This window comes from Leopardus geoffroyi, chromosome A1 (assembly GCF_018350155.1).
Source record: "Leopardus geoffroyi isolate Oge1 chromosome A1, O.geoffroyi_Oge1_pat1.0, whole genome shotgun sequence".
NCBI classification, from domain to species: Eukaryota; Metazoa; Chordata; class Mammalia; order Carnivora; family Felidae; genus Leopardus; species Leopardus geoffroyi.
The window spans coordinates 104329453-104344515 of NC_059326.1; the positions used below are offsets into that span (position 1 = coordinate 104329453).

At 44.6% G+C, this 15063-nt stretch overlaps 1 protein-coding gene and 1 long non-coding RNA gene across 7 annotated transcripts in view; one reads left to right on the forward strand and one right to left on the reverse strand.

Annotated features, from left to right (window-relative positions):
• Positions 1 to 15063, reverse strand: part of MARCHF3 (membrane associated ring-CH-type finger 3) — a 150854-nt gene that overhangs the window by 16969 nt on the left and 118822 nt on the right. The window lies entirely within an intron of this gene.
• LOC123602981 overlaps positions 1 to 15063 on the forward strand; it is a 109064-nt gene that overhangs the window by 6234 nt on the left and 87767 nt on the right. For all 5 annotated transcript variants that reach the window (XR_006714660.1, XR_006714658.1, XR_006714669.1 and 2 more), the window contains exon 2: positions 11537 to 11631. This is a non-coding gene — a long non-coding RNA (uncharacterized LOC123602981). The remainder of the gene's footprint in view (positions 1 to 11536; positions 11632 to 15063) is intronic.

The following is a 15063-nucleotide window of genomic DNA, read 5'->3' on the forward strand; positions in this document are numbered from 1 at the left end:
ACACACACCCAATCAGCAGGTCCTGTTGGTTCTTCTGGAATACATCTTGAACTCGTTCGCGTCTCTCTCTCTCTCCAGTGTCACTAGTCTTCCAAGCCACTACTCTCCTCTGAGCCACATAATTGCCTCCTCACCCTCCTGTTCCTGTTATCCGAGAATCCAGTGTCTGCACAGCAGCAAACTCACATCACTTCTCTTGCTTAGAATTCCCTGGCGGCTCCCCAGGGCATGTAGTCTAAGGCTTCTGGACGGCCCACAAGCCCTGTGTGTTTGTACCCTGGGCTCCGCAGACCCCCGAGCAGTCCAAGGACAGGATTCATGGGATCTGTGATTGGGGGGATTTTCACAGCCTCTAATTGAAATCTGGCATCTCACTGAGTTGTGCAGAAGATCTTATGGGTTGGAGCAGCACTTGTGGCTTTGTGATCAATAAAAAAATCACAGCTATTTCCCATCCCATTAAACTGTTGCAGACATCTTGACATATTGCTCCTTCATGGTTGGTTATTAGATCTGCCACAGAATGTGTTAAAGAAGCACTTCGATTTTATATCCCAGCTTTTGTCTTTTTAATACTTTGATCGCTGTGTTATAATGTAATGGGTTGTCCCTGTATTCCTACGTTTTTTTATTTTATGTAATTAAAAACATGATCTGAGAGAAGGGATCCACAGACTTCAACAGACTGCCAGTGGGTCCTCAATGGAAAAGTTTAGGCACCTGGAATCTGGTTCCTTTGATCTCTCAAGCAATGCTCCTTCTTTTTCCACGTTTCTTCCTGATTCAGAAAAGCATGAGGACCTCTGCAGGGGTTCTCTTCTGTCTAGTACTCTCCTTCCCATGGCCAGCTCCTTCTTGGCCACACCTCTACTCAAAGATCGTTCTTCAGAGAGGACTTCACGAATCACCATGCACTCTCTCACCACGTTACTCTTTACAACAACTTGTTTCTTTCTTTATAACTTTTATCACCATCAGAAATAACCTTTTTATTCATTTGTTTATCCCATGTCCTTCTCCCCAGCAGGTAAGCTCTCTTAGTACATAATAACATTCTTCTGGCGTGTTCACAGTTATAAAATTCCCGCTTCCTGAAATACTTAGTTTGTGCTTGATAAATATTAGCTGAAGAAGAATATAAATCCTCCTGACTCACAGGATCACTTTGAGTGGAAACAGGATGAGTTTAACTGAAATCCATCCCTACGTACATAAAGACCACTCACCCTGACTCTACTGGTCAAACACCGTAAAGTAATTTTTTGCCACAGACACACGGTTAGAGCAGTTGCTCTGGCACTCACAGGTGTGATTTGGCTGAAGCAAAGTCACATTCAAGGGCACCCTGGAGATTTGTGACAGTCCCTGGAGGACTTAAGCCAATAAGCCAATTAATGGGCTACATTGTGTCATAAATACCATATTTGTACCTGAGACGCTGTAATTTGGTGCTGGCATTGTTTAAAACAAGCGCTACACATTGCCGACATCAACGGTTTGAAGTTTTCCAAAGAGGAGATGAGCCGCACAGCAGGACTAGATGGCAGCGTAATTTCATATATTCACTCGCAACTTCAGATATAAGCAAAATGGGAATCATTTTGCTCTAATTATTTTAGATCATCCCTGTGCAGACGTGATCACAGCCAAATGGAGACTGCTTATCCGGAATATGAGAGGATGCTGCACGATTCTGTGGCATATGTGATCAATGTGAAGCCAGAGACAAAAGGAGACGAGATCAAGAGAGGACGGAGGACAAGAAAACAGAAATTTCTAGAAGAAATTAGTAATTGACAAGCATAGTGCCCAAAACAGAAATGATTTCTGGGAGGCAATGGTCTCATACTGTGTAGTCTGTTATCAACAGGACCCCACCAGCCACCCCAGGTCCCTGAGCCCTGTTTCTTTTGGCTGTTTTGGGGCCCCTGGCCCTGCATCCAGTACAGTTGCTGGCATCTGACACCCTGTCTTCTGGCCTGTTGTGGGCCATAAGCTTTGAATAATGACTTCCAGCAGGACAGGATCACAGGGCAAAAGGTGCCTGGACAATGGCCAAATAAGAGCCCCATTTGGAATCTTGAACAAAAGCTGAGATTATGATGGATAATGTGAACAAGGATAACAAATCTCTATCTTGATCCCTGGGAACAGTGAGAGAGAGAGAGGGAATAGAGAGAAACCAAATTCAAAACCAGGTCGTCAAAACGGGACCACATTTAAAAATCGGTGTCCCTCCGAGGGAGTGCGGGAGGATATGAGTGCAAGAACTTTCCAGGCAGAGTGTGGTGGAGGGGTTGTAGTGAAACATGAGGTACCTGTAGAACTGTGAACAGAAGGCACAGTCTCACCAGGGCCACATACGCCTGAAATAAGCAAGAACAGCGGCACTTTGAGAAAGGGGAAGATTTCTGCCGGATGGAAGAACCGTGAAGCTGTGGAAACAGAGGAACTTTTAGAGACACAATCCCTATAGCCCGGTGTTTTGTTGCCGAAAAGGACCCCAACTATGTAGGATGGCCCAGCCGACTTTGCTGACGTGTAATGCCTCTGAGCGGTGACTGGATCTGGAACCTCTCAGGGCTCCCTTTGAGCCAATGGCCTAAGTTCATGTGCTGATACCTCTTTATTTTTGTTTGAAATGTCCTGTCCTCAAATTTCAAAGGTATCCCCGTAGCATGCAAGCAATTTAGATGGTGCTGCCCACTCCCTGTGCACATTGTCTAAGCTCTTCATGATTTTCAAGATTTCAGATATGTCCTTCCTGAGCCTCCTCACATCTAGATTAGAGAGTCTCCCTCTGGCTGTCCAGGCCAACCCAGCCACCTGTTTTTGTCACTCCTCTGGACTGTTTGGATCTCCTTCATTGGTTACAGAGCTCTGAATATAATGAGGCAAAAATATGCCTTGGTGGGATATGAGGGGAGGGCCCTGTTTTCCACTCGCTGGCGTTGCTTCTCTTGATTATGTTCAATGTTTATAGACCGTTTTGCTACAAATACTCACAGAGCTGTCTTCAGGGAAGACATTCTTAAAGGGGCAGGGGCAACAGTTCAAATGACAAAGGTCATGACATCAAGGACTGGCATTTATGGAAGGGCAGGCAGGAGTCCGGCTGGATGCACAAAGTTGTTGTCTTGGGGGAAAACGCTTGTCCAGCTGGGAGACATACATTTTTAGCTTGAGTGATCCTGAGACATGTGCCCCCAGTATGTCCCTATGCGGAACCAAGCCAACCATGGAAGAGCCTGAGTTAATAACTAGCTCAGTCCTGTATATATGCATAACTGAATCACTGGCTCTCCCCCTCCAGACCAGCAAATCATATCCACTCTTGGGGCACCCACAGAATTATAAAGAAGCCTCCTCATGGAAGAGGGAGTTTGCAGCCAAGTGTTGAGAAATTTCACTTACTTTTCTTGCTTAAAACATTTTACGGGTGGGGTGCCTGGGTGGCTCAGTTGGTTGGGCGTCTGACCTTGGTGCAGGTCATGATCTCACCGTTCCTGAGTTCGAGCCCCACGTCGGGCTCTGTGCTGACACCTCGGAGCCTGGAGCCTGTTTTGGATTCTGTGTCTCCCTCTCTGTCTCTGCCCTTCCCCCATTTGTGCTCTGTCTCTCTCTCAAAAATAAATAAACATTAAAAAAAATAAAGAAAACACACACAACATTTTAAGGGTGTGGGAGACACTTCGGGAAACCCTACATGTTCCTTTGCAGTTTATGTAACTGTCTTTTCAGATCAGGGGTCTTTGACCAGGGTGCAGGGCTTTGGAAAACCTGTGACCCCTGCTTTGAGACTGTATTTGAGCACTACACATCTGTGCATTTCAGAGGAGACGGTTCAAGCTTTTATCAAATTCTCAAACATATCTGAGGGTAAGAAACGCTATTCCAGAGCATTTCCTTAAATTGTCTTGAGACACTGCTTGGGTCCAGTTCAACTTTCTGAGCTTTGAAAAATTTAAGAATGTGGGCAGTAGGATTTGACTGGCTTCTGAGAAGCCGTAATTTTTCCTTAGACACTGGTTTAAAAAAATTGCCCTAGGGCACAAAATGTGATATTTAAAAAATTAATTGTATAGTTGCAGGGCAGCAGAATCATGAAAGTGACCAAATTAAATTAATGGGCTTTAAGGAAGAAAAGGATTTATATTGAGCAAAGATGGAAAGAATTCAAACAATGTAAAAAAATCAATGTGCCATATGATTTCCATACAATAAAAGATTAAAAAACGAATAGCGTTTCAGCTCATAGACTATTATGGGGAAAAGGCAAAACTTCAAGAGGAAAAAGGACTATTGACATCTGTGTCAATCTGCCCTTTTCCTGTCATCTGCCCTTTTCCTCCTTCCTAAAATGGCTGTATACACAAATAGAACATTAATATTTTATTTTATTTTATTTTATTTTATTTTATTTTATTTTATTTTATTTTAGAGAGTGAGTGGGAGAAAGGGGCAGTGGGGAGAGAGAGAGAGAGAGAGAGAGAGAGAGAGAGAGAGAGAGAGAGAAAACCTTAAGCAGTCTCCATGCTCAGAATGGAGCCCAATGCGAGGTTCTATCCCCCAACCCTGGGATCGTGACCTGAACCAAAATCAAGAGTCAGATGCTGAACTGACTGAGCCACCTAGGGCCCCCCACAAATAGAGCACTAGGCTCCTAGAACAGGGGAAGCACTAGTCAATGATATCGAGTAGGAATCGTATATTAAGGAGGATATCAGGAGAGAATCAAAAATACATAAAATAATAGCAAGGACGGTTAAGATACATTTTCTATAAAGTCTGAGACTAGACCTTGCAAATGTTATGCTAAGTGAAGGAAGCCAATCACAGAGGACCACATACTGTAGGGTTCCATTTCTAGGAAATTCCCAGAATAGGCAAATCCATAGAGACATAAAATAGTTTAGTAGAATACCCTGTCACCAAATGGTACACTTTAAATGGGTGAACTGTATGGTATATGAATTACATCTCATTAAAGCTGCTTAAAAAGTCTGAGACCTGGAAAATTCCCTGGGTAAAAAATAATTTGAAGTGTCTTGTAGATTCCCCTAAAGAATCTTACCGTCCCGTGCGGATTTTCGTTTGTAGGCATTTCCTCTCGCCATGCCATATCTTCATCTAATTGGGTTATTTTTCAGATAGGTATCTGTCAGGTATGCTTTCCCAACAGCTGAAAATGTGTTTATTTTGGTGAATGCACGACTTCTGGGTTTCAACATGAGAGTCATAGATTTTAAAGCAGATACGTCAGTGTTTAGAAGGACATTAGAATGCTTTTATTCTCCCATCTCTCAAGCCTTTCCTCCTGGTATCTCCTACTTTTCATGCAAAGATGAAGTCTTTGCAAGTAGGAAAATAGGAAGGGTGGCATGATTTTCTAGGATGGTGGTTATTTCCTCTTCGTCTCGCAATTTCTGCTTTTACTGATTCTTCCCAGATAGAAGTTCTTAAATGCCTATAAATTCTATTTTATAACATTCCTGCTGCAACTACCTGCCAGCATATTATATATACTATATTAGCCTATATTTTCCTCCAAGCCCCAAAAGATTTTGAACCTTGCCATTTATTCCAGCTTCCCGTTTCTAATAGTGTTGCTGGAAGTGATGATCAAGTGATGAGTAGAAAATATTTCCTTTTCTTCTTTTTAAAGTTTATTTCTTTGAGAGAGAGATACAGAGCAAGCAGGGGAGGGGCAGAGAGAGAGGGAGAAAGAGAGAGAATCCCAAGCAGGCTCCACGCTGTCAGCACAGAACCCGATGCTGGGCTCGAACGCACCAACTGTGAGATCATAACCTGAGCTGAAACCAAGAGTCGGACTCTTAACCAACTGAGCCACTCAGGCACACCTCCTTTCCTTCTTTTAATCTGAGCTCACTCTTCACAAACACATCTTACACATTTTCATAAATGGCACATCTAAGAATTAAACCCATTTTTCAGTAAACTAAAAGCTTCAGTAGAGTTTTCTCTCTCCCTCACATTATGCATATACAGTGCTAACTTTCCTCTCACATATCCGTCGCAGTGTAAATCTATCCAACTCTGTAATAATGGATTGCAAAGAAAAGTTTTATCAGACAATATCACAAGGTCCTATCTGAAGCATACAGGCAGGCTGTTGATGAGGCAGAGAAATACACAGTTAGTGAAAAATAAAGGAGGGAAGCCAAGCTACAGGACCTGACAGGGTCTTTCTTATCTTTCCCCAAATCTGCAGCACCTGTCAGGGAAGGGAAGCAAAGAATTGAGGCAATTATAAAAATAATTCAAGAGAAAAGCCGGTGTTTTCCTTCATGAGTTGCAAAACCAGTTTTACCAACCGGAAAGATCTAGATGACAGTCTTTAAAGACATTTATCTCACAAATGTGGGCGACCACATTATGAGTGATTAACCTTCACAACTGTTCATAAAAGGAGGGAAAAGGTGAACAATATTGTGTTCACTGGGCTTTCTAATGACATCTCTCTTAGGAGAAATCTCAGAAGAAATTGGTGACATAATAACTCAGTAAAACGAAGACTCAAATGTTGAAAAGGAGTAACCAGATGAGGAGAAAGAAAGAAGGGGTGTGAAGTCCTTGGAAAGGAAGAAACTTTTCTAGCTCCTAACGGGTTGCTGTACCTAAGAGCTTACACTACATCAGACTAGGGCAGAAAGAGGCACAAAGAAGGAATGCTATTCCACAATCCCGGCTCTTATTCAGAACCAGCCCAAGTCTGTTCTTCTGCTTGGTTTTGCTTTAAAATATTTTTAAAAATATTTATTTATTTTTGAGCGAGAGCGCAAGTGGGGGAAGGGTACAGAGAGAGAGGGAGACACAGAATCTGAAGCAGGCTCCAGGCTCTGAGCCCAACGTAGTGCTTGAACCCATGAACTGTTAGATCATGACCTGAGCCAAAGTCGGAGGCCTAACTGACCGGGCCACCCAGGCGCCCCTGTGTGTGTGTGTTTTTAATAGACTTTATTTTTTAGGGCAATTTTAGGTTCATAGCAAAACTGAGTTCCCGTATACCTCCTGCCCTCCCAACATGCACAGCCTCCCCCATTATCAACATCCCCACCTGAGTGGTGCATTTGTTACAGTCAGTAACCTACATGGACACACTGTTATGGCCCAGAGTCGTCCTTTACATTAGGGTTCATTCTTAGTATTGTTCATTTTATGGGTCTGCACAAATGCAAAATGACACGCACCCACCATTGTTCAGGGAAGGTTGACTGCCTTAAAAATCCTGTGTTCATCCTTCCCACCCTGTAACCGCTTTCGGTTTAATAGACAAATTCAGTGTCAAGAGGAGATCACAGCTTTAATCATCCATACAGTTAGTCTCTTAGAAAGGCTGGCAATTGGGAAGAAGCCCTTGGCTCTGTGTGTGCTTGTGCATATGCATGTCAACGAACAAGTGAGAGGGAGTACTTTTCCAGCTGAGACAGAAGAATCCAGGCATGGTGGGGACAGCACAGATGAGGGGCTGTGGAGCTCTAGATTCTTCTGCCTTCTCCACTTACTGGCCCTGTGGCTGAGAGTGTTTAAGACCTCTGAAGAGGGAGGGGTACCTGAGTGGCTCAACTGGTTAAGTGTCTGACTTTGGCTCAGGTCATGATCTCCTGGTTTGTGCGTTCAAGCCCTGCGTCGGGCTCTGTGCTGACAGCTCAGAGCCTGGAGCCCGCTTCGGATGCTGTGTCTCCCTCTGTCTCTGCCCCTTTCCTGCTTGCACTCTGTCTCTCTTTCTCAAAAATAAATAAACATTAAGGGGAAAAAAAAGATCTCCTAAGAGGGACCTAACATCTCAGAGTCTCAGTTTCTTTACCTACAAAATGGGTTACTATCTGTTACAGGGATCGTATCTTTATACGGATGCGGACATTGAAATAAGATGGGTATAGAAACGGTATGGCATAGAATAGTTCCCTTTCCCTTAAAAAGGGGGAAATAATTTAATAAGAAGAAAACTCTGGGAGGTGAACACCGTCGGGACAGAAACAGGTGGACTCAAAGTGAAATCAATTAATGCCCCTGTATTTGGGTGTCACGTCAAGATCTGTGCCTATTCTGAAAAAACAAAGTTTTTGGTGACAACAGGCAGAGAGCAGGCTATCACTCTGAATGAACAGCCACTGATCTCCCACTTCCTAACAGAAGACCCTTCTCCACTTTGCTCATTCGAGTACAATTGTCCATCAGGCAGCATTTAACTATAATCATGTACCGCTTGCGATATTTCACACCATTATTTGTTTAATAATGCATATTCTTTCTTTGGAGTTATTGACACTTAAAACTGAAGAGACCAGAGCAGGGGCTGGCAGGAGCCCTCGGCAGGGGGGCTGTGTGCATATAGTCTAACTCTGCATCTGAAACCTGGGCCAGGGGGTACGCAATCAATGTCTCCTTTCCGTTCAAGCTGGTGCCTCTTACTCCCGCCCGGGAGCTAAATGCGCCTTGTTATTTTGGCAGACCTTAGGGAGAGATGATTACCACCAGCTTTAGTCATTCAGTGACATCCCGTTGCTCCTCTCTCAGACTCCCCTTTACGCTCCCCTTTACGCAGCTCTCCTGCCGGCTGCCCCGGGACATTTTCACCTCCACCCACCACCACTCTGAACTCCCACGGAATAACTTCTAATCATGTGCCTTTGAAAGAAGCGGACCTCTCAGTGGCCAACCCTGGCTGGGCTAGTTGTTCTCACATTTGGAGTTAGCTAAAAGGGTCCAGAATCTCACGGGCTTATCAGTCTCCTTTTGTTTACTTCCTCTTATTCTTGGCCCAGATGTGTTTAAGGAAAACCTGGCTCCCTTTTCTCCTGTGTTTGAGAACACCTAAGGGGGAATAGGTGAAGACTACAGACATTTTCTCTCTGCACCTCCCCCCCCACCCCCGCAAAGAAGCTGTTCCTTCGAGAGGTGTGTTGCTTTAAAAACGCTAAGGTTTGTTAATTCTAGGTGGTGGAGACACATCTGTTTGACACGTTATTCTTTGTCCTCCTTTGGATTTTTTTTTTAAAAACACAGAATTAAAACTAAAAAGTTGGGCGAAGCAACTCTTGGTGTTTTGCCTCTTTCTTTCTCGGCTTCTCGAGGTCCTCAGTGAGCCAGTGCAAGGGAGCAGGGCTGGACCGACAGAGGTCCTCTTGCGAACATGGATGCTAATTTGTATTTCAAACCGAGTTCACTGCGAGGATCAGTACAATTTAAAATAATAGAATCTGGTCATGTAATTCTTTTTATGCATGGAGCTGGATTTTCCCTCCAAATTAATCCTGTACCAGCAGTGGATGGGCTGAAAACACAGGCACCAAGCACTTAGCTCACTTCCATCTGGCACGGCCATGTGAACACTTCGGTTGGCTTGCTTTTTTAATGAAGTGATTTCTAATGAAGCAAGCTGTGAATTTAATAGCTACCTTCAAACAGCTTCTTTGTAACTAAGCTTTAAGTAAAGAAGCAACTGCCAAATTAGCCACCGACACCAAGAGGAAAGTTCAAGACAGAACAGCCACAAGGTGGAGGATTTCAGGCTGAGGTCATCTGGGATGTCATCTCAACTGCTGGCGCCAAAGATGGTGTCCCAAGCCCGTGTGCAGGCTGGTGGCCCATCCAGAGACCTTAACCAGAGGTTAAGGAAGCGCCTGGCCAATGCTAACGGTGGCTGCAGGGGTAAGGTATCTGAACTGTTGTTATCCTGACCCCTCCCAGGCTGGTACACCATCTCTCCGTGGTTCATTTGCCGTGTGATTCTGAACCAGCCACCTCAGCTCACTTATAATGTGGGCACAACAGAAGGGATATCCTTGGGGTCGGTCTCTACTACCCAGAAAGAAAGATGCTGGTAGAAAAAAATGCACACAGAAAACTCTTAAAGGTGGGAGAAATCACCCAGTTTTGCAATCAAAGGTAAATGGCAGGCAGTTAATGCCAGAGGGCGAAGAGGGCCGGGTGGGTACGAGCAAGAGGTAAGGCCCCGGGTGAACTGCAATCACTCATCAGATCTAGGGATATTCAAATTCCTTTTTAAAAAAGGTGTAGGAGGGGCGCCTGGGTGGCGCAGTCGGTTAAGCGTCCGACTTCAGCCAGGTCACGATCTCGCGGTCCGTGAGTTCGAGCCCCGCGTCGGGCTCTGGGCTGATGGCTCAGAGCCTGGAGCCTGTTTCTGATTCTGTGTCTCCCTCTCTCTCTGCCCCTCCCCCGTTCATACTCTGTCTCTCTCTGTCCCAAAAATAAATAAACGTTGAAAAAAAAAAGAAATTAAAAAAAAAAAAAAAAAAAAGGTGTAGGAGCGCCTGGGTGGCTCAGGCGGTTAAGCAAGACTCGGTTTTGGCTCGGGTCATGGTCTCGCGGTTTTGTGGGTTCAGTCCCCACGTTGGGCCCTGTGCTCCTGGCGTAGAGCCTACTTGGGATTCTCTCTCTTCTCCCTCTCTGCCCCTCCCCCGATCATGCTGTTTCTGTCTCTCTTTATATAAATAAAGAAACCCCAAAAAGATTCTTTAAAAAAAAAAAAAGTGTTGATTGACAGCACACCTGAGCAAGCCAGTGTGTGAGCTCTGCTTTTCTTGACTGGGGTGGAAGCTAAGGCATAAAGATGAGCCATGACTTGTCCAAGGTCTCCCTGCACATCATGAGTGGCCAGCCCAACATGGGTTACAGAGACAGGACATTAAGCCCCGCTTGGCAAGGTCACTGGCATGGATTTCTCGGTGGGAAGGCCTCCGCTCTGTTGTCCACAACATATACACAGGTTCCTCAACACAGTCCCCTTTCTGGTAACGGATACTTCCTTGTCTTTCGCGCTATGGGTCCTTCCTCTGCTTTGTGAGGCCTTAGCCTCATCTGGAGCGGTTGAGAGAGTTGCCGCATATGAGGAGGGGCCCAGTAAGCTGGGGGGCAGAGCAGGGGGAACCCACGCTTACCTGTCCTGAGCTCAGGTGGTGGCATCAGCCTGGGAGTGAGTGTGAGAAGTGGGAACTTCTTGGGGCACCTGGGTGGCTCAGTCAGTTAAGCGTCTGACTCTGGGTTTCGGCTCAGGTCATGATCTCACAGTGAGTTCAAGCTCCAGGCACCTGACAGTGTGGAGCCTGCTTGGGGTTCTCTCTCTCCCTCTCTTTCTGCCCCTCCCCTACTCGTTCTTGCTGTCTCTCTCAAAATGAATAAACTTTTTTTTTTAAAGCAGTCTCCATTCTAATTTTTTTTTTTTTTAACATTTATTTATTTCTGGAAGACAGAGACAGGGTGTGAGCCAGGGAGGGGCAGAGACAGAGGGAGACACAGAATCTGAAGCAGGCTCTAGGCTCTGAGCTGTCAGCACAGAGCCTGAGATGGGGCTCGAACTCACGAACGGTGAGATCATGACCTGAGCTGAAGTCAGACACTTAACCAACTGAGACACCCAGGCGCCCCTCAAAATGAATACACTTAAAAAAACAAAAAAAGAAGTGGGAACTTCTGTGGTTTCAACCGAAGCCCTTCCCTCCCACTTTACAGATGCCAGCATATGACCTTGTCATCCATTTTGTCCCTCCAGAACAGGACACAGAGTAGGAGAGAGAAGTCTGAGGGCAGTGCATGAGACCGGCTCACTTCTTCCTCGCCGAGGGATTGTGACCTAATGCAACCATGGTAAATCTATGTCTTCCTCTATCCAAGGGTCAGTATGGGCTTTTCTCCCCAAGCCTGAATTTTTCCCATTCGGCCTGATCCATCCTACTCCTGACCCTTTCTAACTTGGGCCAGCACTCTCCTGCTGAGTCCTGGAGTGCATGTTCTCCCCTCGCTGGCCACCTGGTCACCATGCACACAGGGCTGCAATTGCCTGTCCTTCCTCAAAACCCAATTTAGGACCGACGACTGAGCAGGAGCCAGGATTGGTCAGAATCTTCTCACGTGCCCTGTAGCTCAAAGCTGTGTCACTAGCGTGTCTTGTGTAAGATCTTGTCCTGCTGTGTAAAGACGTGGTGTCACTTTCTTTGATTTACAACCATAGGCCGAAAGTATGAAAAAAGTTTGCAAGTGGGGGGAGGGGAGGTTCTCCGTTCTTGCATTTATTTAATGAGCAGACACCTCCTGACTGCCTATCACGTATAGCGATCATGGTCCAGCCACCTCCCTTACCAGGCTGCGCTCATGAATTGGCATGAAGAGGGGAGCATGCCTGCCTGCCTTCAAGGGATGGATTAGGTCGTACGCGTGCCTGGGAAGCGCTTTTAATCCCTTTATATCTCCTATGGTGTCATTCCCTAATTACCCCGATGCTAAAAAGGTTTGCTAATGAATATGAACACTCAGAAACCAAAAGCGCATCCATTCAATACATAGATGTATTGAAAATCGCCAAGCAGTGTCACTGCCTAAGTCTGATACATACATATTCAGAGGGTTTGAGGGAAGTCTTAAGTCTAGTAAATAGCAAATGCCAAGGTACAAAGTGGTTTCTCCCCAGCAGTCCAACTCTGCTTCCTGCTGTGTAGCTGGAGATTATACTGAATCCAGGGCACTCTTTAGAAGCATTTTCCTCGAATGACTTAAATATGTGTGTGTGTGTGTGTATGTGTGTATGTATGTATATATATATATGTGTGTGTGTGTATATATATATATATATATATATATATATATATATATATATGATAAATAAAAAGTTTGGGAGGAAAAAAAAAAAAACCCTTAATCCTCCTCTCCCTAGCTTTACATCCCACTGTTCTGAGTAACTGATCTGTGTGAAAACATTATCGGTCTCATTGTAGGTAACCCTCTGAGTCACAGGGAACAGCTTTTAAATTGTTCATACAGTTCTTATCAATCAGCTGGGTCTGTGTAAAGGAACTAGAAGTATGGAAACCTAATCACTCCCTCTGTGAAAAATCACCATGTCTCCTTGATCAGAGGAAGATCAGAGCACAGAAAGCCTCCCCCCCCCCCACCCCCCGCCACACCCCCCAGATTTGCACCATTTCCTGGCTATTTCATTTTAATCAGGACGTTGCTGAGCTGATCTATTACTTCATAAGTCCCCTGGGAAAGCGTGGGTGTTACGGATACATGTCTCAGGAAAGCCCAGTGCCAGATACTCCCATCAGTGGAAACTCATGTTGCAAGCGTGCTGTTTGCACGTAATAAGATGGGTTTCCTTGGCAAACTGCTCAATCAGATACACAATCACAGTGGTAGTCGTGAGTCAAGGCACACGTTTTTGGGAAAGCATCATGGTACTTTTATTGGGTTTCTGTATTTTTCCCTTTGTTATAAAAGAATGGCATCAGAGTTCAATTTACAGAGAGAAATGGGGAAAACTAAAAATGAGCAGGAAGGAGCCCATAAAACCACCCAGGCTGGTCATTCAGTGAATCCTTTTATGGTTAGTGGATGTCTATTTACTGCGTTCTACCAGGTCATTATTCTTGGGGATACTTTATCTGACAAATTGCCACTGGGTAAAATTTCCATCATCAATGAAAAATACGTAGCCTTTATAAGACAGAAGTACTAGCTGTGGAGGTGTGAAATGTGTCTTATCTGCTCTTCCTTTTTGCTACGTGCAGTTTGAACGCTTCCCTTTCAAGCTTTGGCTGATTGACACAGACCTGAAGAGATTTACATAAGCTGGACTGGAGGAAATTCACCCATATCCAAATAAACCAGATGATCACAGTGTAGTTCTCTTGTTATACTGGCTTACTTAGCAGGAGAAAAAAAAAAAAAATTAGGATATAAAATTGGCAGTGATTTTACCAGAGGGGACTAAATGATTTGGTCTGGCCGTGGGGGTAGGAAGGTTAGTAGATGGGCACACACAGAGTCACCTTATTGAGTTATAAATCAAGTACCATGAAATGCTCTCATTTTTAAGTGTGGGATATAGCTTTTGAATGTATTTATAGAGACCAAGGATATAATGGAGAGCCCCCAGCTCATTGTCCTGCAGCTCTGAGAAACTGAGGCATGCCACACAGATGGACAGTGGCTAAATGGGGAGGTGATACCCACTTTGGAGGTGCTAATGAGAACCAGTCCATTGATTTTGGCCATGATGGGTAGAAACTCGTAGACAGAAACCCTGGGTTTCTGATCGGTTACAAATGAACATCCAGCTGCTGGGTGCGGAGAGTGCGGGAAAGGAATGGATGGGGCAGTGTCTTCTCAACAGTGGAGATATGGAGGATGAGGTTTACTTTGAAGGAAGGACTGGGGGAGTTTATGGAAGAGTGTGAGAGTCTGAGGTGTGACAGTGAATCTGACCACTGCTAACCCCTGGGTGCTGACAAATAACATTTATAAATGACTTTTTCAACCACTTGCTCTAGCAAACAAGAAGCTGTTATTATTATGTTGATTTTGAAATTCACTGTTATAGAATTTTCGTGCCTTAATGAGAAGGCAGATCCAACTGGTACGTGATGATTAACGCAATTGGAAGAGTGCAAACAAGAAATAAAGTAAAGCTACTCTGAATGCTTAACCCCAATAGGCAGGTTTTGCTGATTTTCCAGAAAAAAAATTCATGGTTATCTCGAGATAAAAATATTAAGCAAAGCTCAGTGTGTATAAGCCTGCCCTTTGGTAAGAGAGGAAAAGTCAATTAGTAATGTCATTTGTTTAAAACTATGCCTGCACCTGGTTCTCATTTGTCCTCCAGCTGAGAAACCAAAGACAACTTCTTTTTATTGCTTGTGGTCAAACAGCAAGTTCATTTCTCCATGGGATGATCAAACGGCCAGCCTCCCCCGGCTTGAGAAGGTTTGCCTTTCACTTTCAACTTGTTCAATCATCATTAACTCTGAAAAATGTCACATTCCATTTGTGCAATGAAAATTTCACCACTGGTGACCGTTTGGGTGAAGTTTTTGTAGGCATGGCCCTAAATCTTACAGAGCACCTCACACATTCTCAAGGTCATTTGCCCCGTTTCCTTGTTTAATGACAGTTGCCTAAGATCCCAGAGTCTGTGGCCAAGCATAGGCCACTTTGAAGAACCTTTGTTTATAGGTACATGTTTCTGTCTCTGAGATGGAAGGGGTTCACTGGGTGATTCGATGCAGGCAATTTAGCTGAGAA